This window comes from Cygnus atratus, chromosome 9, assembly GCF_013377495.2.
Source record: "Cygnus atratus isolate AKBS03 ecotype Queensland, Australia chromosome 9, CAtr_DNAZoo_HiC_assembly, whole genome shotgun sequence".
NCBI lineage: Eukaryota > Metazoa > Chordata > Aves > Anseriformes > Anatidae > Cygnus > Cygnus atratus.
This window is the reverse complement of record NC_066370.1, coordinates 7,628,362-7,646,726: the sequence shown is the minus strand read 5'-3', so window position 1 is coordinate 7,646,726 and position 18,365 is coordinate 7,628,362. Positions and strand designations below refer to the sequence as shown.

The 18,365-nt window shown below is 43.0% G+C and overlaps 1 protein-coding gene across 12 annotated transcripts in view; it reads right to left on the bottom strand.

Moving 5' to 3' along the window:
• PIK3CB (phosphatidylinositol-4,5-bisphosphate 3-kinase catalytic subunit beta) overlaps positions 1 to 18,365 on the bottom strand; it is a 98,585-nt gene that overhangs the window by 64,076 nt on the left and 16,144 nt on the right. For 8 of the 12 annotated variants that reach the window (XM_035544673.2, XM_050712523.1, XM_050712525.1 and 5 more), the window contains one exon: positions 14,810 to 14,971. The exons of 1 other annotated variant lie outside the window; for it this stretch is intronic. The gene's annotated coding sequence lies outside the window, so the exon portion shown is untranslated. Of the gene's footprint in view, positions 1 to 13,879; positions 14,024 to 14,809; positions 15,151 to 15,459; positions 15,548 to 18,365 lie in introns of those variants that run through there. 3 more of the 12 variants (XM_050712524.1, XM_050712526.1, XM_035544675.2) reach the window with 3 other exon arrangements.

Genomic DNA, 18,365 nt, shown 5'->3' with positions numbered 1-18,365 from the left:
ATGATACACAGAAAATTGTTCAAGAACTCTCAGAAATTAGGCTATTGTACCACAAGTTCAGGAATTAAAACAGTGAGAAAAAGAAGAGCTTGTAGAAGGCACGTTTGGTTAAATCCCAGCAACCTCCAGCTTCCACACGCTGCACATCTTAGCACAAACATTGAAACTCCAACTTAAAGCCTGAATCTGATAAAATGATGTCCCTGGACTTGCATAGTATTGTGCACAGACTGATCCAAGCCACAGCACTGTAAGCATCATCCTAATTACGCCGTGACTGTGGTCATTTCAACAGGAGAGACCACTTTGACCTTTTAAAGGCGGCACTGTTATTTCTGCACTAATACCACGACAAAATATTTCAATCAACAGCACGCTGTTTTACACGTGGGATCACTTTGCCTTGTGTTCTGCTTTCATTGGTGTTTGTAGTTGGTCAAAAACAGTATTAAAAAAAACAACTCCGCCTTTTCTGAACTACCTCACTTCAAAATCCAGAACAACCGACTGTTCTGTGAAGCCCACCTATCTCATACAGGATCTTCCTAACCAAACCAAAATAGGCGTATTTGTCAAGCTCTCGTCATGTGAAAACAGCCACAGAAAATAAATAAATAAATAATAAAAAACCAAGCAGAAACGGAAGCTTCAGGACACCAAGTTCTAAGCCAAATGAGATGAATAGGAGATATGAGCCCAGAGCTACCGGGCAATTACAACCTTGATCTGTTTTTTCTTTCTTAACATGGACAAAACAAAGACCACAGAGCATTTTCATGAATAACTTTAAAACTACAGGGCAGTGTTCCTCTGTAAGTTAAGCGGGTAATAGCCAGAAATGTGATTTGAAGCTAAATTCAGCTATGTGTCTTCATTAAGAATAACTTGACATAACAATTGTGTTTCTCGGGTGGGTGATTCAGAGCGGGAGCCCTGTGCTTGGCTGCTCTGACTCACCCCCATAAGCAACCACACTCACTTTACTCAGAGGGCCAGCCTCATGAAGCCACGGCTCTGCTCTGGGAGCCCCCTGCAGCCTCCAGCAGGTATGTTTAAGCCTCTCATGCGTTCTAGGTCATAACTAGGTATGACCGAAGTGGAGGGCAAATGACGATCTTTTGCCCTTACAATAAAGTCAATAAAAGAGCGAAAGACTCAGGGTCCTTACTGCCACAGGGCAAGAAGGGCCTTCAACTAAAGGAGAAAAGGACAGCGACATTTTTGACCCTAATCTGCCATCTGAAACAAAAACCTAAACAAACAAAAACCAAGCACGTGTTTTTGTAAAGCCGCAGACAGGGTTTTTTTTCTGTTTTGTGTTTCAGAATGATTCAACTGTTTCTCTTCTGCTCTGCCACCTTGAAAAGAAATGCCTCTGGGCATAGCAGAAGTGGAACATACCACTGTTAATGAAGCTTAACTAAAACAGACTCTAGAAGATAGCATGTTTTTTCCTCTCTCGCTCTGTTTGCCAACCTACTACTCTCTAAATTTGAGGGCAGCGTGCTGAAATCAAGATTAGCAAAGTCTCTGCAAGAGTGGGAGAGCCTGCAGATGCACTCGGTATTAGAGAGGGCTGGTGGCTGTGCTGATAGCAGCAATCAGGGAACACCAAACCATCCCAGGAGAGATTCTGAGCATGAGAACAAGCTAGATCTGAGGGTGCTCTGCAGTTCAAAACGCACAAAGTTCTAGGCTGCCCGTGACCGTTTTTATAAAAACGGCAGTGTTTTTACGATTTCTGATGACTCACAAACAAGTGCTTAGATTTGCTTTGTATTGATTCATGAACAGGGGGGTCAAATGAGTAACATCTTCCAGCTCATTTCCAGTTCCAATCCAGTTTAGGGCACAAGTGGTTACTCAACTGGTTGGCTCAGCAGCTCCAAAGTTGGTGATGAAGAAACAGTTTCAGACTCATCTGCACAAAGACACAGGTTCCCCTGCCTCCGGTCAGAGCCCACACCTCACCTGCACCCCCAGGCTGCAGCATTTCTCCAGTTCTCTAGATCTGGAGCATGGGAGCGAAGCATTAGAGGCCACGGTCGCTGAAATGTCACCAGCAGCACCCCTCTTCCCAGGAGTCCATACCTGCAGACGTACACGTGCGCAGAGCGGGAAGCTCAAGGGCCTGAGGCTCAGTTAACTGAACCACTGAGGAGGAGTTGAGGCAGGTGCGAAAGGACCCAGCGCCCTGTCACAAGCCCCTGTACCACCTACGGAGGTGTCTGCAATAGTTCATGAGCTGCCAATCGACTGCTCTGCAGTCGCTGCGCACCCTCAGCACTCACAGCACTGAACTTCATCTTTCTGAATATTAAAATAGATTGAATGCCATAAAAAAGTTGATCTTGCATTGATTTTCATTACACCTAAAGCGGTATTTGAGAACATGCAGAAAATCACTGTTTAAACACAGAAATGTTGGGGGGGAGGGCACTGCCAGCAGCACAGCAATTCCAGTACCTGTGAGGCTTGGAGCGATGCACTGGTTCTTTTGGTCCTGTATCATGCCACAAGTACTGCCCATACCGGTGTTTTCAAACCTACCTTTGAAGTTCAGTTAATTATTTGGCATAACACAGAACACTAGGTCAACTGACTTGTTAAGGAACAACATTACCTTCCCACCACTGTTTTTTGATTAAGAAATTGTATATTCATTTAATGAACTCTTTAAACGAAACCCATTTTCAGACATTCTAAATTTTATGAAGTCCTTCTCCATTATTTCCCTCTGTCTTAAACTCTGTGGAAGACTTTTTAGGTGCATAGCTCTCCCTGTTTAGGCATTTCATCACAATTTTGGATACTTGAATATGGCCCTTACTGGTAATGCAATTTCTTCTCACTGCTGCATCATAGGTGTAAAAACACTGCAAAATAAATCCTATTAGTCCCATCTAAAAGTTACCATCAAATATGTATTTGCATTTTAAACAGAGAAACTTAACAATGAGCTTTCATCTTGGCTCTGCAAAGATCTCGTGACAATTAATTAGTTACTTGAAAACATTATTAAGAATAGGACTACTCTTGATTTCTGTTTCTTGTGATCTCTTCCATGTACTCAGTTTTCTTCAGTATTTTCACATGCTGATGTTTCACTTCCCAATTACATGGTGTTAAACGCCTATATGGTGAAACTCTGCAGATTTACTGTTGTTTAGTTCCCAAATTCTGCTTTTTGTAGTACATTTAATCTTATCATAAATGAGAACACACTAGTAGAGTTAAATAGGCTAAACAACTAATTTTTCGGTAATTGTTAGGAGCCATTCTGTGAAGCTACCTACCTCCCACTTTGCTCCAGACACCAGTTTTAAAGGCTTTGTTCTCTATGATTAAAACAAGCTCCAAAGTGTGGATTGCAACAGATTTTGAACTAACGTGGTAGTGTCTAAGTTTACTTCAAAGACACACTGCTGCAGTCTGACTTGCTGTTTTAATTCCAAACGGTACTCATGATAGGTATCACCAGTGTTTCATCACTAACATGTACAGTGAATGTGATCTGAACTAGAAGTAATCACTAACAACGCTTGTGATGAAGGAGGAAAAATTCCAGCACCTCACAAATGCAGTTTACCCTCAGCTCAATCCAGCACTCCAAAGCAAATCTACTAAGCTCTCCTGGGCAATGAACTGCAGTGCATTTTCATTTGCTCTTGTTCCCCCCTCCCTCCTCTTTCAGTTAGAGAGACTTCTATTGCTTCATACTCTGGTGCTGGAAACTCAGGGTGTCAAAGAGTTACACGTTATAAGCCAGAACGTACAAATTGGGTTCTCTGTGGGTGTGTAGAAACCCTCCGAGAGCCTCAGCTGTGATACAACACAGAAAGGGGAACCTGGAAGCAAAATGAGCAGGGTCTGAAGAAAGCAAGGCCAGCCATGCTCCCGCCCACACCAGCTGTTCGACAGAAAACCTGACCTGCACTTAAATGGGTGGGGGAAAACAGGCAAAACTGAACAGAAAACTAGTAGCAAGCCTGAATACAAGTTTGGGCTCTGGCTTAGCTCTTACATTTCCTCTGAAACGTGGAAACGATGGCAGCTTTATCTCCCTTTTCTTTCTTGTCTTTATGTATAAATTTACAATTGGCAGTACAATGGTAATCAGCGCACCATTAACAATACAAAATGTAACTGGAAGTGATTTTGGGACCGAATTTTCTAACATAAATGAACACAATCACATTTACAGCTTCGAATAGAACCCTTTGCATTAATAATTTTGTTTACAGCAGATTCTTTTATCCTTTCATTAACTACTTTTTCTTCAATACAATAAAAGCTGCAAAGCAGTATATATTGCCAGGCTATCTCCCTTAAAGCCTCTTTCCATAAAAGATCTAATCTCAATCAACTGGCACATCCATTATTTAACAGGAAAAAGCGTGTGGCTATCAGAGAGACTGCTGTCTTAGAGCTGACAAATAACTCCTAGCATCACCAACTTTTTCTTTTTATAAAATCAACAACAAAACCAACAAACAAAAAAAAGCCACAAAACTCCATTCCCTGCCCCTTACCCCAATACTAATAAATTTAAGAGCTTTCAGAAATAAACCTGATCAATTAAGTACCAAACACAGCAATAACAACTCAACAGCTATGTTGATACCAGGCTCGGCTCACAGTAGGGGTTTTGTTTGTTTGTTCTCATTTTGTTTTGATGTATTGTCAGCGACTGCTTTTTCCAACTGTCTGCACGAAGAGCTAAGCAGCTACGGCCCTGTGTGATGGCAGCGTTGGTACAGCACAGAACTACTCGGGGAACACGCGTCCTTCACAAAGGGAGCAACCTGCCTGGCAGATCTCCAGCACAGGCGAACGACTACTGCAGATGCTCAGTTGGACAAACTGCACATAAAGAACAGATCTATATTCAATACGATCAAATTGCAAAGCAGTTCTTGACACTGAGATGAACCACAAGCAGCAAGATGGAAAGAATAAAATACAACCTTCTTAACTTCCTGTATAACATCTCTAAAGCCATAAGACTGAAGAGGAGCCCAAGGAAGGCTGGACAACAACGCAGCCAGGGCCATTTCCACAGCGAGGTGTAGGACGACTAAGGAGAGGAAGCAGCAGATGCCTTCTAGCAAACATCTTTATCCTCCTCCTAAACTACAAGATTGACAATAGACCATTTTCTGGCAATAGGCACCTAAACGTTCTCTCTTTCTGTGATAAATGAGAAAGAGCTCCTTCCTCCAGAGCAAACGAGGAGAGCCCTTCTCTAGCAACCCCCCTCTCCGCTCCATCACAACAGCTTCCCATGCCGCAGCACGCTGCCTCACCTCCAAAGAGCAGCAGCAGCACACCAGGGGTATGAACCTGGAGCGTAAAAGAGCACCGGAGCAGCAGCATGTGCAATCAAGAAAGGAATTGTTAAAATATGCAGTAAATTCAGTAATCAAAAAAGCGACCCTTTCAAATGAAAGCGAGGGCTTTTCCATTTTCACAGAAAAAATAACGGTTTGACTATATCAAAAAATATCTCACCGTCGCGCTTGACAGCAAAAACTTGATTTACAAAAGGGTGCAATTGAAAATTGAAATTCAAGTTCTTTCCCATGATAAGTCAGAAAGAAACCCTGGAAGTCCCTCCATAATCTGATTTTACTTCCCACAAGCAAATCACAAAGTAAAGCACATCACAGACCAACAGAAAATTACACAACTCTTGGACCACTTCATTGCCATTGCATCCCAAGAAATCTTTCTTCAGGGTAAATGGATCTGTTAATCACCTGAATGCAGAACATGGGGCTTGAAGTTTCAGGAATGCCCTTATTTCTGAAAATTCCTCCTTACAAAAGGCATCAAACTAATTACCTACACAGCAACCCTTTATTACTCCACAAACAGAGTGAAAAAACACAGCAAAAAGTATCATGCTACTTCCCTGCCCAACAAGGCCCAATTAAATTAACGAGGAAGAATCACCCCCTGGCATCAAGAGGGTGGGAAAATTTCACAATAATTGGTTTGTATTAGGTCTGACTCCAAGACACCTTTTTTTCTTTCTTCATTTTTATCAGTCTCCAGACTATCAGCCTTGTGTTTGAGCTTTATCAGTATGGCACACAGTCAACCTCTTTCATTCTCGTGAGCCAGTAATCCCAGAAGATCAGCCTTAAGCCGTAATGTAGCAGTATTTTAAATATCAGCAGGTATTGATGGGAAGATAAAAGTATCCATCAAATGCTGAAGGCCTCATCAAATCCTGTACTTGTACACAATGGAAGCTGATGAGTTATCAAAGTGCAAATAAACCTGAGAATACAGCAATTTGATTTGTGAAGTTCACATGAGGAAGAACATAACTTAGGGATGCTATAATAATTACCTGCACTGAGAGGCATAGGAACAACTGCTCTGCCTTCTCAGAAATTTACCTAGAATTTAACTGGAACAGGAATATTGCAGGAAATGGCTATAAATAGAAGGGGGTTAATCACTCAGACGTCTATTCCCACGACAGCAGTACACTAAAATATGCTAACTTTTTAATCTTTTAATATGATGCTTTAAAGAGATTTTAGCTGCTGTACTACAGTCTGCTTCTACCTGCTTTTTATGAATAATTTCTCCTATAAAAATAACAATGATACAATGAAGGAGATTTTCTTTCACCAAAAACATTTCCCCAGAGACCAGCAAAGTCAGGCTGTGCATCAGCTGGGCAATTTGTCATTATGGGGCAACTTAAATGTTGTTTGGTGGTGGTTGGTTTTAAATGAGGCCACTTAAAAATACATTTACAATTTCTTCATCCTAATATAAAGCAAATAAGGCTTATCTGCTATTCATTTCAACTATCATAGCTGCTACAAAGTATTTCTCAATTAAATATCTCCATTTATCTTAAAGTAGCATCTCAAGCACTTTAAGGTCGCTGGTAGCAGATACCACATATCTTCAACAACATAATACAAGAGAAGTTTATCAAGCAAAGACACTGAAGAAAGAAAAAGAAATAGCCTCATCCCTGACGCACAGATGAGAGCATACAATGATAGCCAGACTTTTCCAAGCTCAAACTGCAGCTGTGTGACACACTTAGAAACAAAATCTAATTATTACAGGTCCCCAGCCAGTACTTTCCCCACAGCATTTCTCACCCAAGAAAATTAACGTTGAAGCTTTCGCATTAAACAAAATGGAGTAAAAGAAAAATTACAGAGACCGAAGTTCTTTATTTAAAAAGTGGAAATAGATGAGGACTTCTATTATTTTATCATGAATAGCGAGAGTTTGTCATTTTATGGTAAAAACTGAGTGACTTGAATCCAATGTATTTGCAGTGATAGAAACAATGAAAGTAACCAATATGTGGATTCAATTTCAAAAGACAAAGAGCTGCTGCAAATCTTGACGAAATTATTAAAAATTCAGATAAGAAATTATGAGCAAAAAACTTGATTGGGGTCTTAATATTAATTCTAACTTTTTCAGCTGTCTTCACATTCCTGGAAATGTTGGTTTTGATGAAAAGCTCAAATTCCTACCAAATAACCTTCTCTTTTTATACAGTACCTGTCTGCTATTCTTATCACTTTAGCTTTTCATACACCTGTCTTATTTACAGCATCAGAAGTAGAAATTACCATAGTTATCAAAACAGACTGTTGTACAGAAAAATTTATATACTTGTAATGGCTGAACTCTAACAAGCTTGGCAGAATCATATTCGGTAGTAAAAAAAAAAATGGTAACCCAATACCTTAGCAACAATTCAGTAAAGGAAAATATTTTTATTATTACTTAGATAAAGAATAGTCAGATCATTATCTTGAGCATAGTAGAATTTTCGGCATACCTATGTACCACCTAATTAAAGCATAGATAAACATTTTTAATTTAAAAAAATGACTTCAGTACATCACTACCACCAGCAGTAGATGTAAAACAGTAACTCTGAAGTGCTGGGAAACAAAACTAGTCTAGGATGAAGACTGACCATATTCCGTACAGTTTTGACACCTATCTCCGGAGTGGTACCCCTTTATCTTCAAACTACGTGTGAAATTTTGCAGCACTACAATGTTTTATTTGAAACTGTATAAACGTAGTAAAGTTATTATTTGAAGAAAAGTTAGTAATGTAGATGGATGCAAACTCTCAGTATACTAGAAAGTTTTTCATTATTATTGTTTTCCACCAAATACAGAAGGACTTCTGCCACAGGCACCGCGCGTCTCTTACATGTATGTTTGAAAGAAGCCCAACAGTATCAGTCTGCAGAGGACTGACAATTGGTCTCCTCTCCTTACTTGTATTGCTAACACCAGAAAGGAAAGTTTCTGGTTTTGCTAGCAAGAGCTTCGCTCCAAAGATTAATGTATCATTTGCTGCTGACAATCTGCCAAACTAACCACGCTGTTCTTCACTCCAGAGAGTTCACAAATTACTATTCACCTTCCAGTCAGCATTTATCACACACACGTTCCCAAATATACTCCTCAAATGAAAAGAAAAACAAGACAGCCCTCCTCCACACACATACACACAACCTTTTGCCCTGAAATCATCATGAAGAGTAAACAACTGAAAATACTTTGCAGATGCAGACAAGCACTCTTCATCTCCTCACATTATGGCTCAATCCTAACGTCACATGGGTGCACGTAAGACTCAAGAAACTTTAATTCAAACCATATATTAGAAAAATACAAGAAAAAAGCTGTGGTTCAGGTTTGGACTCTTCCCCCTTCTCCCCCCCGTCCATTTCAATAAATTAATTACTGGACTTGCATGCACTTTGTCTCGCTGACACTTCGTATGCCTGCCCAGGCTGCAAACACAGACAGCCACACGTTTTACTGCTGGCTGTGTATGAAGAACTCACTCTTCTTTGCCGAGAGGAATCCCAGTCCTGACTCAGCCGATCTTCCTTACGTAACAACTTCGATGGCTTGAACTGTTGCTTGGACCAGGGCACCTAGAGATACCTAGACAGTAAATTCCAACTTAGTGACACTAAGCTTACTTTTCTAACACACGCAGCAAGTTCCACGATTTGACTTATTCCTACTTCTCATAAAATTTCAAACCCAGCGTACTGCTTCTCCCATACAGTTGCTGTGACTTCCTTTCTCTGGAGACAGACAGCACTAAGGGCTACACACACAAACACTCCAACTACAGAGCCACAGAAAATCCCAGGCAGGAAGTGACCCACACGTACCACTGAGTCCAACCCCTGGCTCCACACCCAAAAACCAAACCCTCTGTCAGAGAGCCTTGCCACCTCCCTGTAGAGCCTGTTCAGTGCCCGACCGCCCTCTGGGTGAGGAACCTTTTCCTGACACCCAGCCTAACACAGCTCCATGCCACTCCCTTGGGTCCCTGGTGCCCTTCTCTGCAAGCCCAGACAGTTTGCAGAACACCGCAATGGAGAATCCCAATATATATCCCAATACCCAACACCCACGTAATTCCAAAGGGAATCTATGAAAAACAACGCCACCAAACTTCCCCACAACATTGTCAAGCACTGAAACACCCAGGATCCAAGCGCAGACCTCCTAGTACCATGACTTCCAGCACAGCAACCTCAAAGCCTCCCTGGTGCACCTCCAGCGGCAGGCTGCCGAGCCCTTACTACAGCAGTCTCCTTGCTCGTTTCACAATTATTCTGTTTTCTAGTTGTTTTTTTAAATATTTTCCAAACTAGGCACTTACTCTGATTTTTAAACTGCTTCAAACACTCTGTAACTGAATACAAGCAAAAGACTTCTGCATTAAATCTGTCACAAAACACTGAGAGCAGGGCTGCGAGCCTCTTAAAACGTTGGGTCCATCCTACTGAACGCCAGCTATTGCGTGTTCTACACAAAAGCTTCACTACATTGACAGTTCCTGCAATTATTGCTGAAATATTTCATTTCTTTGCTTAAATATCCCTTCTGTGTATTCAAACAGACAAATAGAGCACCTCCAAACCCACGGAAAATTAGCAAATGCTTCGTAACAATATCGTAAAACCAAAGACATGCTAATATTCTTATTAATTAATTAATTCTTATTAACTGACAACATCCCTAAATGACGCTCCACGTCTTCCACAAAAGTATTTATCTACCTCTGTGACCCAAACAAGCTACCGTGCACCTGCTGCCATTTGCTCCAAACTCCAGACTGGCATCATCGAACTCATCTTTGAATCCCCGCGTACTCTTGTAAATCCAGTTGATAAGTACAGGGCTGGGAGCAAGGGGAGTACAGAAGTGACACACTGCAAGAGCAAACACTGCAAGCTCTTAATAGACTCCACATCACACAAAAAATTTCATCAATTCCAAATTCAGATATCAACAGAGGCCTCTGCTTTCTGCATTGGACACCAGAGGGAACAAAAGCCTCAGAAGAACATTGTGAAAAGAAGTTTAAAGCATTCACTCTAAAACTCTGGTATTCCTCAAAAGTGAATTTCCAAAATGTAGTGACATAAATATACTTATTATTTATAAGACTCATAAAAAGAAATCAAAGGCCTCTCACCTCCTCCTCTCAAGAGAAAACTCACGCAAAGAAGAAAGATGCCATAACATACATACAGATGCAAAAATTAAACCCACAACACAACTTCTTTTTCCATTACAGTGCATAACTTTCCCATTCAATCATCACTGTTTCTGCAGAAAAGCATATTCATACAGCTATTTTGTGAGCAATATTTCCAATTCTTCATGATCTCTTAGAAGCATTTATTTGTAGAGGCAGATCTATCCCATCAGGTCAACTCACTCCACCCCTGCCCCAAGGAACTATGCATCACTTGTTCAACAGTTCCTGTTAAAAAGAGGTGAAGAAGTAAAAAAAAAAAAAAAATAAATCTGCGATCACACATCAGAAGTAAAACTATTCAACATTACAGCAACACGCAGAATAAATAACACAGGCATAAAACTAGAAGCTGGTATCTTTGATGGAGTTAAGATATTTTGATGTGGAATTCACAAAGTTATTCTAAAAATCCAAGTAACTACTGCGAGCAATAACAAGGTATACAGAAGCAGACGATCTTCACAATACAGCAGTCCTTTACAATTCATTTTCATATTGAAAATGTAATGCAAGACTACTTATCAAAAGCATGCATGTTTCACAATTCTGAAAGAAACAAAAAGTAAGCTTTAGATAGTGAAGTTTATATTAAGTACATTTTGCATCAAGAAAATAATTACAGTACCTTTTAATGCTCCTTTTAAGGTATGTAGAAACAAATATTTCCATACCTAGATTTAGGCCCAAAGACACAAAGTGACAGAGTACAACCCATTCCCAATTTTAAGTCAAGAGTATCTAAGGTAAGAAACAGAGTAACTGAAGTTATCACGGCTGCCCCCACTTTTTTTTTTTTTTTTAAATGCAACCGTAAAACAACTGGGGCATTTCCCCCTCCATGGCCAAAAGCCAAAGCCATGAACTGGAGGTAGCAAAGACTGTACCTGGGCCCTCTACCTTCATACAACCAATTTTACGCAAGGCTCCTTTCTGCAGCACACGGGCAATGAAACTGTAGCCACCTTAAACTGCTGAAACCAAACAAAAAAAGCAAAACAAACAAATCAAGGCAGGTGGTACAACTGCACCAACCTTACTTCTTGTCAAAGGCAACTTTTTTGATGTTATCGGTTTCACTATTTGTTTCTTTAATCTTCTGAAGCCAGTGTATAAATTGAGTTACTCTGTTCGCAACTTATTCACACGCATATTTACTCACTGGGGCCTCACCCTGAGACTGTAATATATGTAAATGACACCGCATTCCTGAAGGTACTCCCACCAGGCTCAACATAAAGATTTACTCTTGTAAAACTGACAGACTGTAAAAGACAGTCAAGCAACAAAAACATTCTTTGGTCAGCGCCGCCCATGAGCTAACTGACACTCCAGGCATTAGAGAGGTACACGTAACCTTAACCGTGGCACCTCTGTTACCTGCTGTAACCTGGAATCCTGGGCCGTCAGCATACACCTTGCCGTCCCAAAGCAAAACTGCACGATTACAAGCTTTTATTGTGATTTCTTACAATTAATTCTAAGACCTGTTGAATTTCTGAAGCTGATATTTGCCACAAGATCTAATTTAGTTATCCCAGGAAAACACACAGAAACCTTCCCACGGTGAGTGACTCTGTGAGGACTAACAGCACTGCCACAAAATCTCTTCAGCACGCTCAGACACTAAAACCAAATTTTTTTTCAGCCCTCAGGGATTCCAGGTCCTCAGATTTGAGGCAAAGAAATTGAGACTTGAGATGTAGTCTGTGTCACCATGTGTATCAACACTCTAAGCATAAGCACAAACACACATTTATTAAAAACAACAAAAAAACATGAACTTTTCTATGTACCTGTATAAATGATGCTTATTTTGGATTTTTGTCTCTTGCACTGCTTTCATAGAAACTGGCAGCTGTGAAAAAGAGCTAACCTTTAGTTAATAACTTACACTCTGCTGCTGCCAAGCATGGCAGTCAGAAAACCCATCTGAAACCTAAGCATTGTCATGGACTTTGCATAAAATGTAATGTCAAATAATACCAGATCCACAACACATGGCCATGTTGGCAACTCATAGAGAACCAAGGAAAGTTTCCTTGTGTATCTCTAAATCTATGAAAAAGCACCTGAGCTACTTGAGCTCTGCCTCTGGTCACTGAAACACAACACTGGCTTTCTAGCTAAACAGCCAAACGCTAGCATGCATTTCCACCTACCTCAAAAATAAAAACAGTTAATATTTTTCCTGTATCTTCCAGTATATGTAGCATTCTGACAGCTTATGTTTTTATGGAATTTTGTTTCTAAATGTCATGTTTGCCAAAAAGAGTACATTGCAAATATATGCAAGCTGTACAGAAGTCATGCAACGTTTTACGAGCTTACTACAAGCACAACTTCCAAGAAAGGGAAAGGAGTAGTGAAATCAGATGGAAGAGGCAAAATACGTTCTCTCCTTACTACATCACAAGAATTCAAGAAAGATTTTTATTTATTTATTTATTTATTAAGAAGGCTTTCCTACTCTACAATTTGGAGATCTGCCAAAGCTCTATAGACAATTGGGGAACTGGCAAATCTATGACATCAGATATTCCAAGGAAGTGAAACCTGACTTAACGGAAGAGATTTTTATTAAAGAACAACAGATACTTAAATTCACTCCAACAAAAGTATTTTAAGACCATACAAAACTTTAAAAATTATTAAAAAAAAGACCTTCACATAATTATAGGCAAAAACTCCAGCAAAACATATTTCCAAGTTAATCCACGGGAAATTATTCCTGACATCCCTAAAATCCCTGACATTCTCCGCCCCCCAAAGTAGGAGAAAGGAGTTACCGAGGCATTTTTGTTGAATAAGACTTCTGTTTCCCTCAGTCCCCTCAAAAGCTCTGCTTGCTGGCATGAAACTCCCAAAGCCTGGAAAACCCTTGGTCTCACGTTTCTGGACCTAAGCTCCTGAGCGACCTGGCCACCGATTCCCCAGCCAGCCTCACGCATCCCCCTGGACATCACAGCCCTTTGACAAGCGGACGGACGTGGAATATTTCTTTACGTGCAAGTTTTCCTAAAAGCAAGGAACGCAGCCCGAAGCTCCCTCTCTCACCAGCCGACAGAGGGCTGCGCACCCCCCAGCTAACCCCGCGGACCCCAGGACGATCAGTCTGCTCACCGCGACCGCTCACGTACTCGCGCGTTTGGATGCTCGGTGCAGACCTGAGCGCACACACGAGGCCAACGGGCTTCTGCCAGCCCCGGCGGACCCCGACCCGGACCCGGACCCCGACCCCCGGCACCCCCCGGCCCCACAGGAACCCCCGGCTCCCCCCGCCCGCCGGTTGAGCAACTACCGTGTGGCAAGGCGCCGCAGCCCAGAGCTGCCCCCTTCCTGCCGAGCTCGCCGGGGCGGGGAGGGACCGAAAGGCGCCGGGGGAGCCCCGCGGAGAGCGCGGCCGCCGCTCAGCCCCGGCCGCCCCTCAGCCCCCGCCGGCCCGGCCCGGCCCCGCCGCCGGTACCTGCCCCGCCGCCTCCGCGGGCACTGGGAGGGGGGCGGTTACCATGGCGACAGCTTCGCCCTCGTCCCCCGGCCCGCCCCCCGGCGCCGAGCGGCCAACCAGCACGCGGCTTTCAATATCGAGCCGCCGGCGGCAGCCAATCAGGCGGCGCGTCCCTCCCCGCGCGGCGCGGCCCGGGTCCATTTTGCCCCGAGGGCTGGGGCCGGGCCGCAGCCGCCGCTCGGGCAGCACCGGGCGGCCCCGGGACCCCGGGGCTCAGGGGCGGGGGGGCAGGAAGGGCCGAGGTCCTGCTGCCGCCAGCCGGCCCCGTCCCGTCCCAACCCGGCCCCCGGCAACGCTCCTGCTGCCCTGAGTGAAAGTAGGGCGAGGCTCGTCCTCGGCTGCGTCCAGAGAAAGCGCGGCCAGGTTCCGCGTGCCTGCCCCAGAGCCCTGCAGCCGCGCCGGGTTCTGGCAGCGCCGCGCGTTTCTCTCTGTTCGGCTTCCAGTCATTCCAGTTTTGAAAACAGGCGCATTTAGGTCCTCGCCAACTTCACCTACCGAGCGTCAAGGCGCTGAAAGTTCATTAAATGGGGATTAGAAACACCCAGGGGTGGGTGGCTGGCTGTTTCAAACCCGCCCCAGCACGGATTGGCTGGAGATCTATGGGCAGGACAAAGCCCATTTATTTTCAGAAATTCACTTTTTTTTTTTTTTTTTTTTTGCGGTGAGCATTCACTACAGTATCTACACAAATCTCGGCAGAAGTTAATGAGAAACCTTTCCTACCGTGTGCCAGCGGCCTTCGCAGTCTGTATCAGTCAGTGGCTCCCCTTCGTGCTTTCAGCCAGTTCTTTGGAGGCTGCTCAGCACTACAGGCACTGTTTCTGAATATCATGCTGCTTCTTCATACCGCAGCAGTGTGGTAACTTCACTTAACTTCCCTTCTTCCTGGAAAAGAAAAAGCCAACGGATTTAAAATGAAAGTGACCGGTTTATCAGGCAAGAGTACAGATCACGCCAAGACAGTATCTTCTCGATGGATCACGTCCTATATAATCAAGTTCAGTTCAGCACGTGGAGCTACTAATCTCTTTTGTGTAAAGTGTATATTGCTACTGAAATGTATTTCTGAAAAATAAAGTATTCATGAAATCCAGTATCACAAAAAATCCCAGATATGCAACTTTTCAAGCCAGTCTCATTCTTGTGCTTTTTACATTACATATTCCAGATAGTCTTGGCCTAGATATTCAAACCTTGGCTGCTGGTTGGCCTTCATGACAAATGGTTTTGTGTCTGACTATTCTTGGAAAGGCTGGACAACATTTTTTAGAAAAGAGCTATTCACTCAAGATTTTGCAACGTGACATTGTTGTTCTACAGGCTCTGGTACAGTCTTTGTAAAGTGTAAATCAGCTATGATGCGAGTGACTTACTGGATTAACCACAGGGCTACGATCCAGAAACTTTAAAACGTTTACTGCGCTGCCATCTTTTCAAGTGAATACCGATGCCTTGAAGTACCTGTCACACAGAAAGCCACAAGCACTTAAACATTGTCTTGTACAGACACCTTTTGCTACATCTACAGATAGATTTCAGTGAAATCCACTCAGAGTTTTTCTGTAGGTTTGTGATCCACACTTCAAATCTCTTTTTTGCTTTAATGCCTCAGTATTTAATGGTAGGAGTGAAGAGATCTCAATCAGAAGTTATCTACGTACTTCATATTACAGTCGAGCAACTTGCACGACATTCATGTTCTTGGCAGACATGGAGTTGATATGCACAATGCGTGCAATATGGGTAAGGAACTTGTCTGAAGCATCTTAAGTAAACATTTTTTTTTTTTACCCTAGATGTCAGTGAAAAAAATGAGGTTTTAAGTATAATTTTAATTTTCAATTTCCTTATTTTTAGATTCTCTCCCCACCCCCTTCACAAAACAAGTGCCCTATTATTCTACCCCCCCAGGCTATTGTTACACATGTTCTCAGTATAACAAAAGGTTTTTGTCTAAAAAGACTGTATCTGAGTCATGTCTTTGCATGTGAAACAGCTGTACACCTAGGGCACATTCTTGGTCACTTGAAAGTGTATCATTTTTAGCATTCTGGGCTTACATTATTTTAGCCCTGTGTAACTGCAACGATCAGGAAAAGGAACTAACACCCAAGTTGTCTGCACATCTGCAGACATCACAGAACCGCCGCAGCAGACCTTGGCAGAGGAGAAAGAAAATGCGAGTAGAAATGCAGCATGAAGGAAATTTGGCCGAAAGCAGAAAAAACTAGTCTGAAGAAAAAAACAAATAAATCAGCTTAAAAATCTAAAGGACAATGATCCAAAACAGCCAGGAGATGCTTAGAAATCATTTATAACAAAATTTTAATGCTGATGGCAACTTGCTAGCGTCCTATATTCGCTCCTTTTAAGTCTTCATCTGTACTAGAGCAAATATCCTCCAACACCTAAGGTCCTTACCATGTGGGGGAAAGAAATTTCAGTGCCAAACAAGAAAGATTAAGAGGTGCTAAAAGGTGACCAAATCATTCTGGTGTGACAGTTTTGTGCCTTGTGTTTAGAAAAAACAAATCACAGGAATCAGGTTTAACTAGCAAAGTTTATATTCAATCTCCTAAAAAGAAAACATTAAAGACATTCCTAAGGAATTTGGTATGTTTACTGAGTCTAACCACGACTGAATGCATGAGGTCAAAGTCTTGCAATACCATCTAACCCTGCCACAGCTTATAAGCGGCATGATACAGGAGGATATGGTGTGAGTCTCAGCTGATAAATAAAACTGGTCGGCTGGACTGGACCTTCCTGGCCTCTGCAGATGTTGGACCAGCCTAGGGGATCAAAGCCGCCCTCTGCCACCAGGGCCTCTCGGGGCACGCTGTTATAGCGCTAATGGCTGCGGCGAAGACCCGATGACCCTCACCTAGCTCCAACTGGAAAGCATAACGCTCCCTCTGAAGGTGTTCTGCGCAGCTCCGCTCCCGTAAGAAGCTGCTCTTTGTTCTGTACACTGACTGCAACGAAGGGGGAGGCAACAGCAAATAATGGACTGAGTGACACTCAGTACCAGACTGCAAATGCAGATGTCAGACAAACGGATGCTGAATTTGGCCAATGAAGCTACAGCCTGCAGCGAGAACAAGCAGCTTTTAACACCGCTTTGCTAAATCGTTATTTGGTATGTGCAAAATGCAGTGGGAAAGTTCTGAGGACTTGTAGCATACATAGAGGTGCCAGAGGGGCTGGCTGTTATCTAAAGCAGGACCTCACAGCGCACTGACACACAGATACTCGTCATCCCTGCACTTCACTGTTCTGCCGTCTTTACTGAATTCAGTGTGAGGCCTTTCATTTTAAAACTGTAAGCCTAACTTAAATGACCTCAAGCCACTTGAAACAGAGGGCCTCTTCCTTAACCTCCCTGACCTCTGCTGACCACTGTAACACGCCAGCAGTACGAGCACATCAGCTGATACATCCGTCAGGGCAGACAGAGCCCTGCTGTGAGCGAGTGGGCTGAGCTCCTTCCCCTTTTCCCCTCTGATGCAAGCTGCAGGAGCTGGCATGCTGGGGTGGGTCCGAGCCAGAGAGAGGCCTCAGCCCACCAAAGCTCCCCTGCTTGCTCACAGAGCACGGCTGCTTCTCTCAGGCTCCCAAAACCCAGACCACGGACTGGGGGAGTTGGAGAGTCCCTCTGTACGGAGGCTGCAGGTGTGCCAGGAAGAGCTGGGAGCGAGCCCTCTCTCCCTGTTCTGTAGATCCACACCAGGAAGGTGCACCACAGTATTGCTTCGGATCACAGAGAAGCCGTGACTAGAAGTACTCGGGAGACACTCTTCAATGGTGGCATTTTTGATCATTTATGCCAATTCTGTGCCAACTGTGTTGTAATAAAGCAGCATTTTTGATACAACTTACCTGTAGAGGAACTCCTTGAAAGCACATAGTTGTCACTCATTCTGTGCTATAGCATTTGTCTACATGGTTGCTTATGTTCTGCACCTGCTCATGGCAAGCATGTTTCTAGGTATGGCCTCACTTTATAGGACAGCTTGCTCATCGGGCATGTGGACACGCACGTTGCCTCAGACAGTGAAGATCAAAAGAAGTTGCTCAGAGTTAACAAGACTACGAGCTTTGCAAAGAGCAAGCGCATCCTGAAGTGGCAGGGTGACCTCGCTGCTATATATAATAGATATATGTTTTTTTATATATAAATAATATCTAAATATTTCTACATACTTCTTAGTTCTTCCAGTTTCCTTACACGGATTTTGCAAAAACAGTTCCATTCATCAACACAAAATAACATTTCATC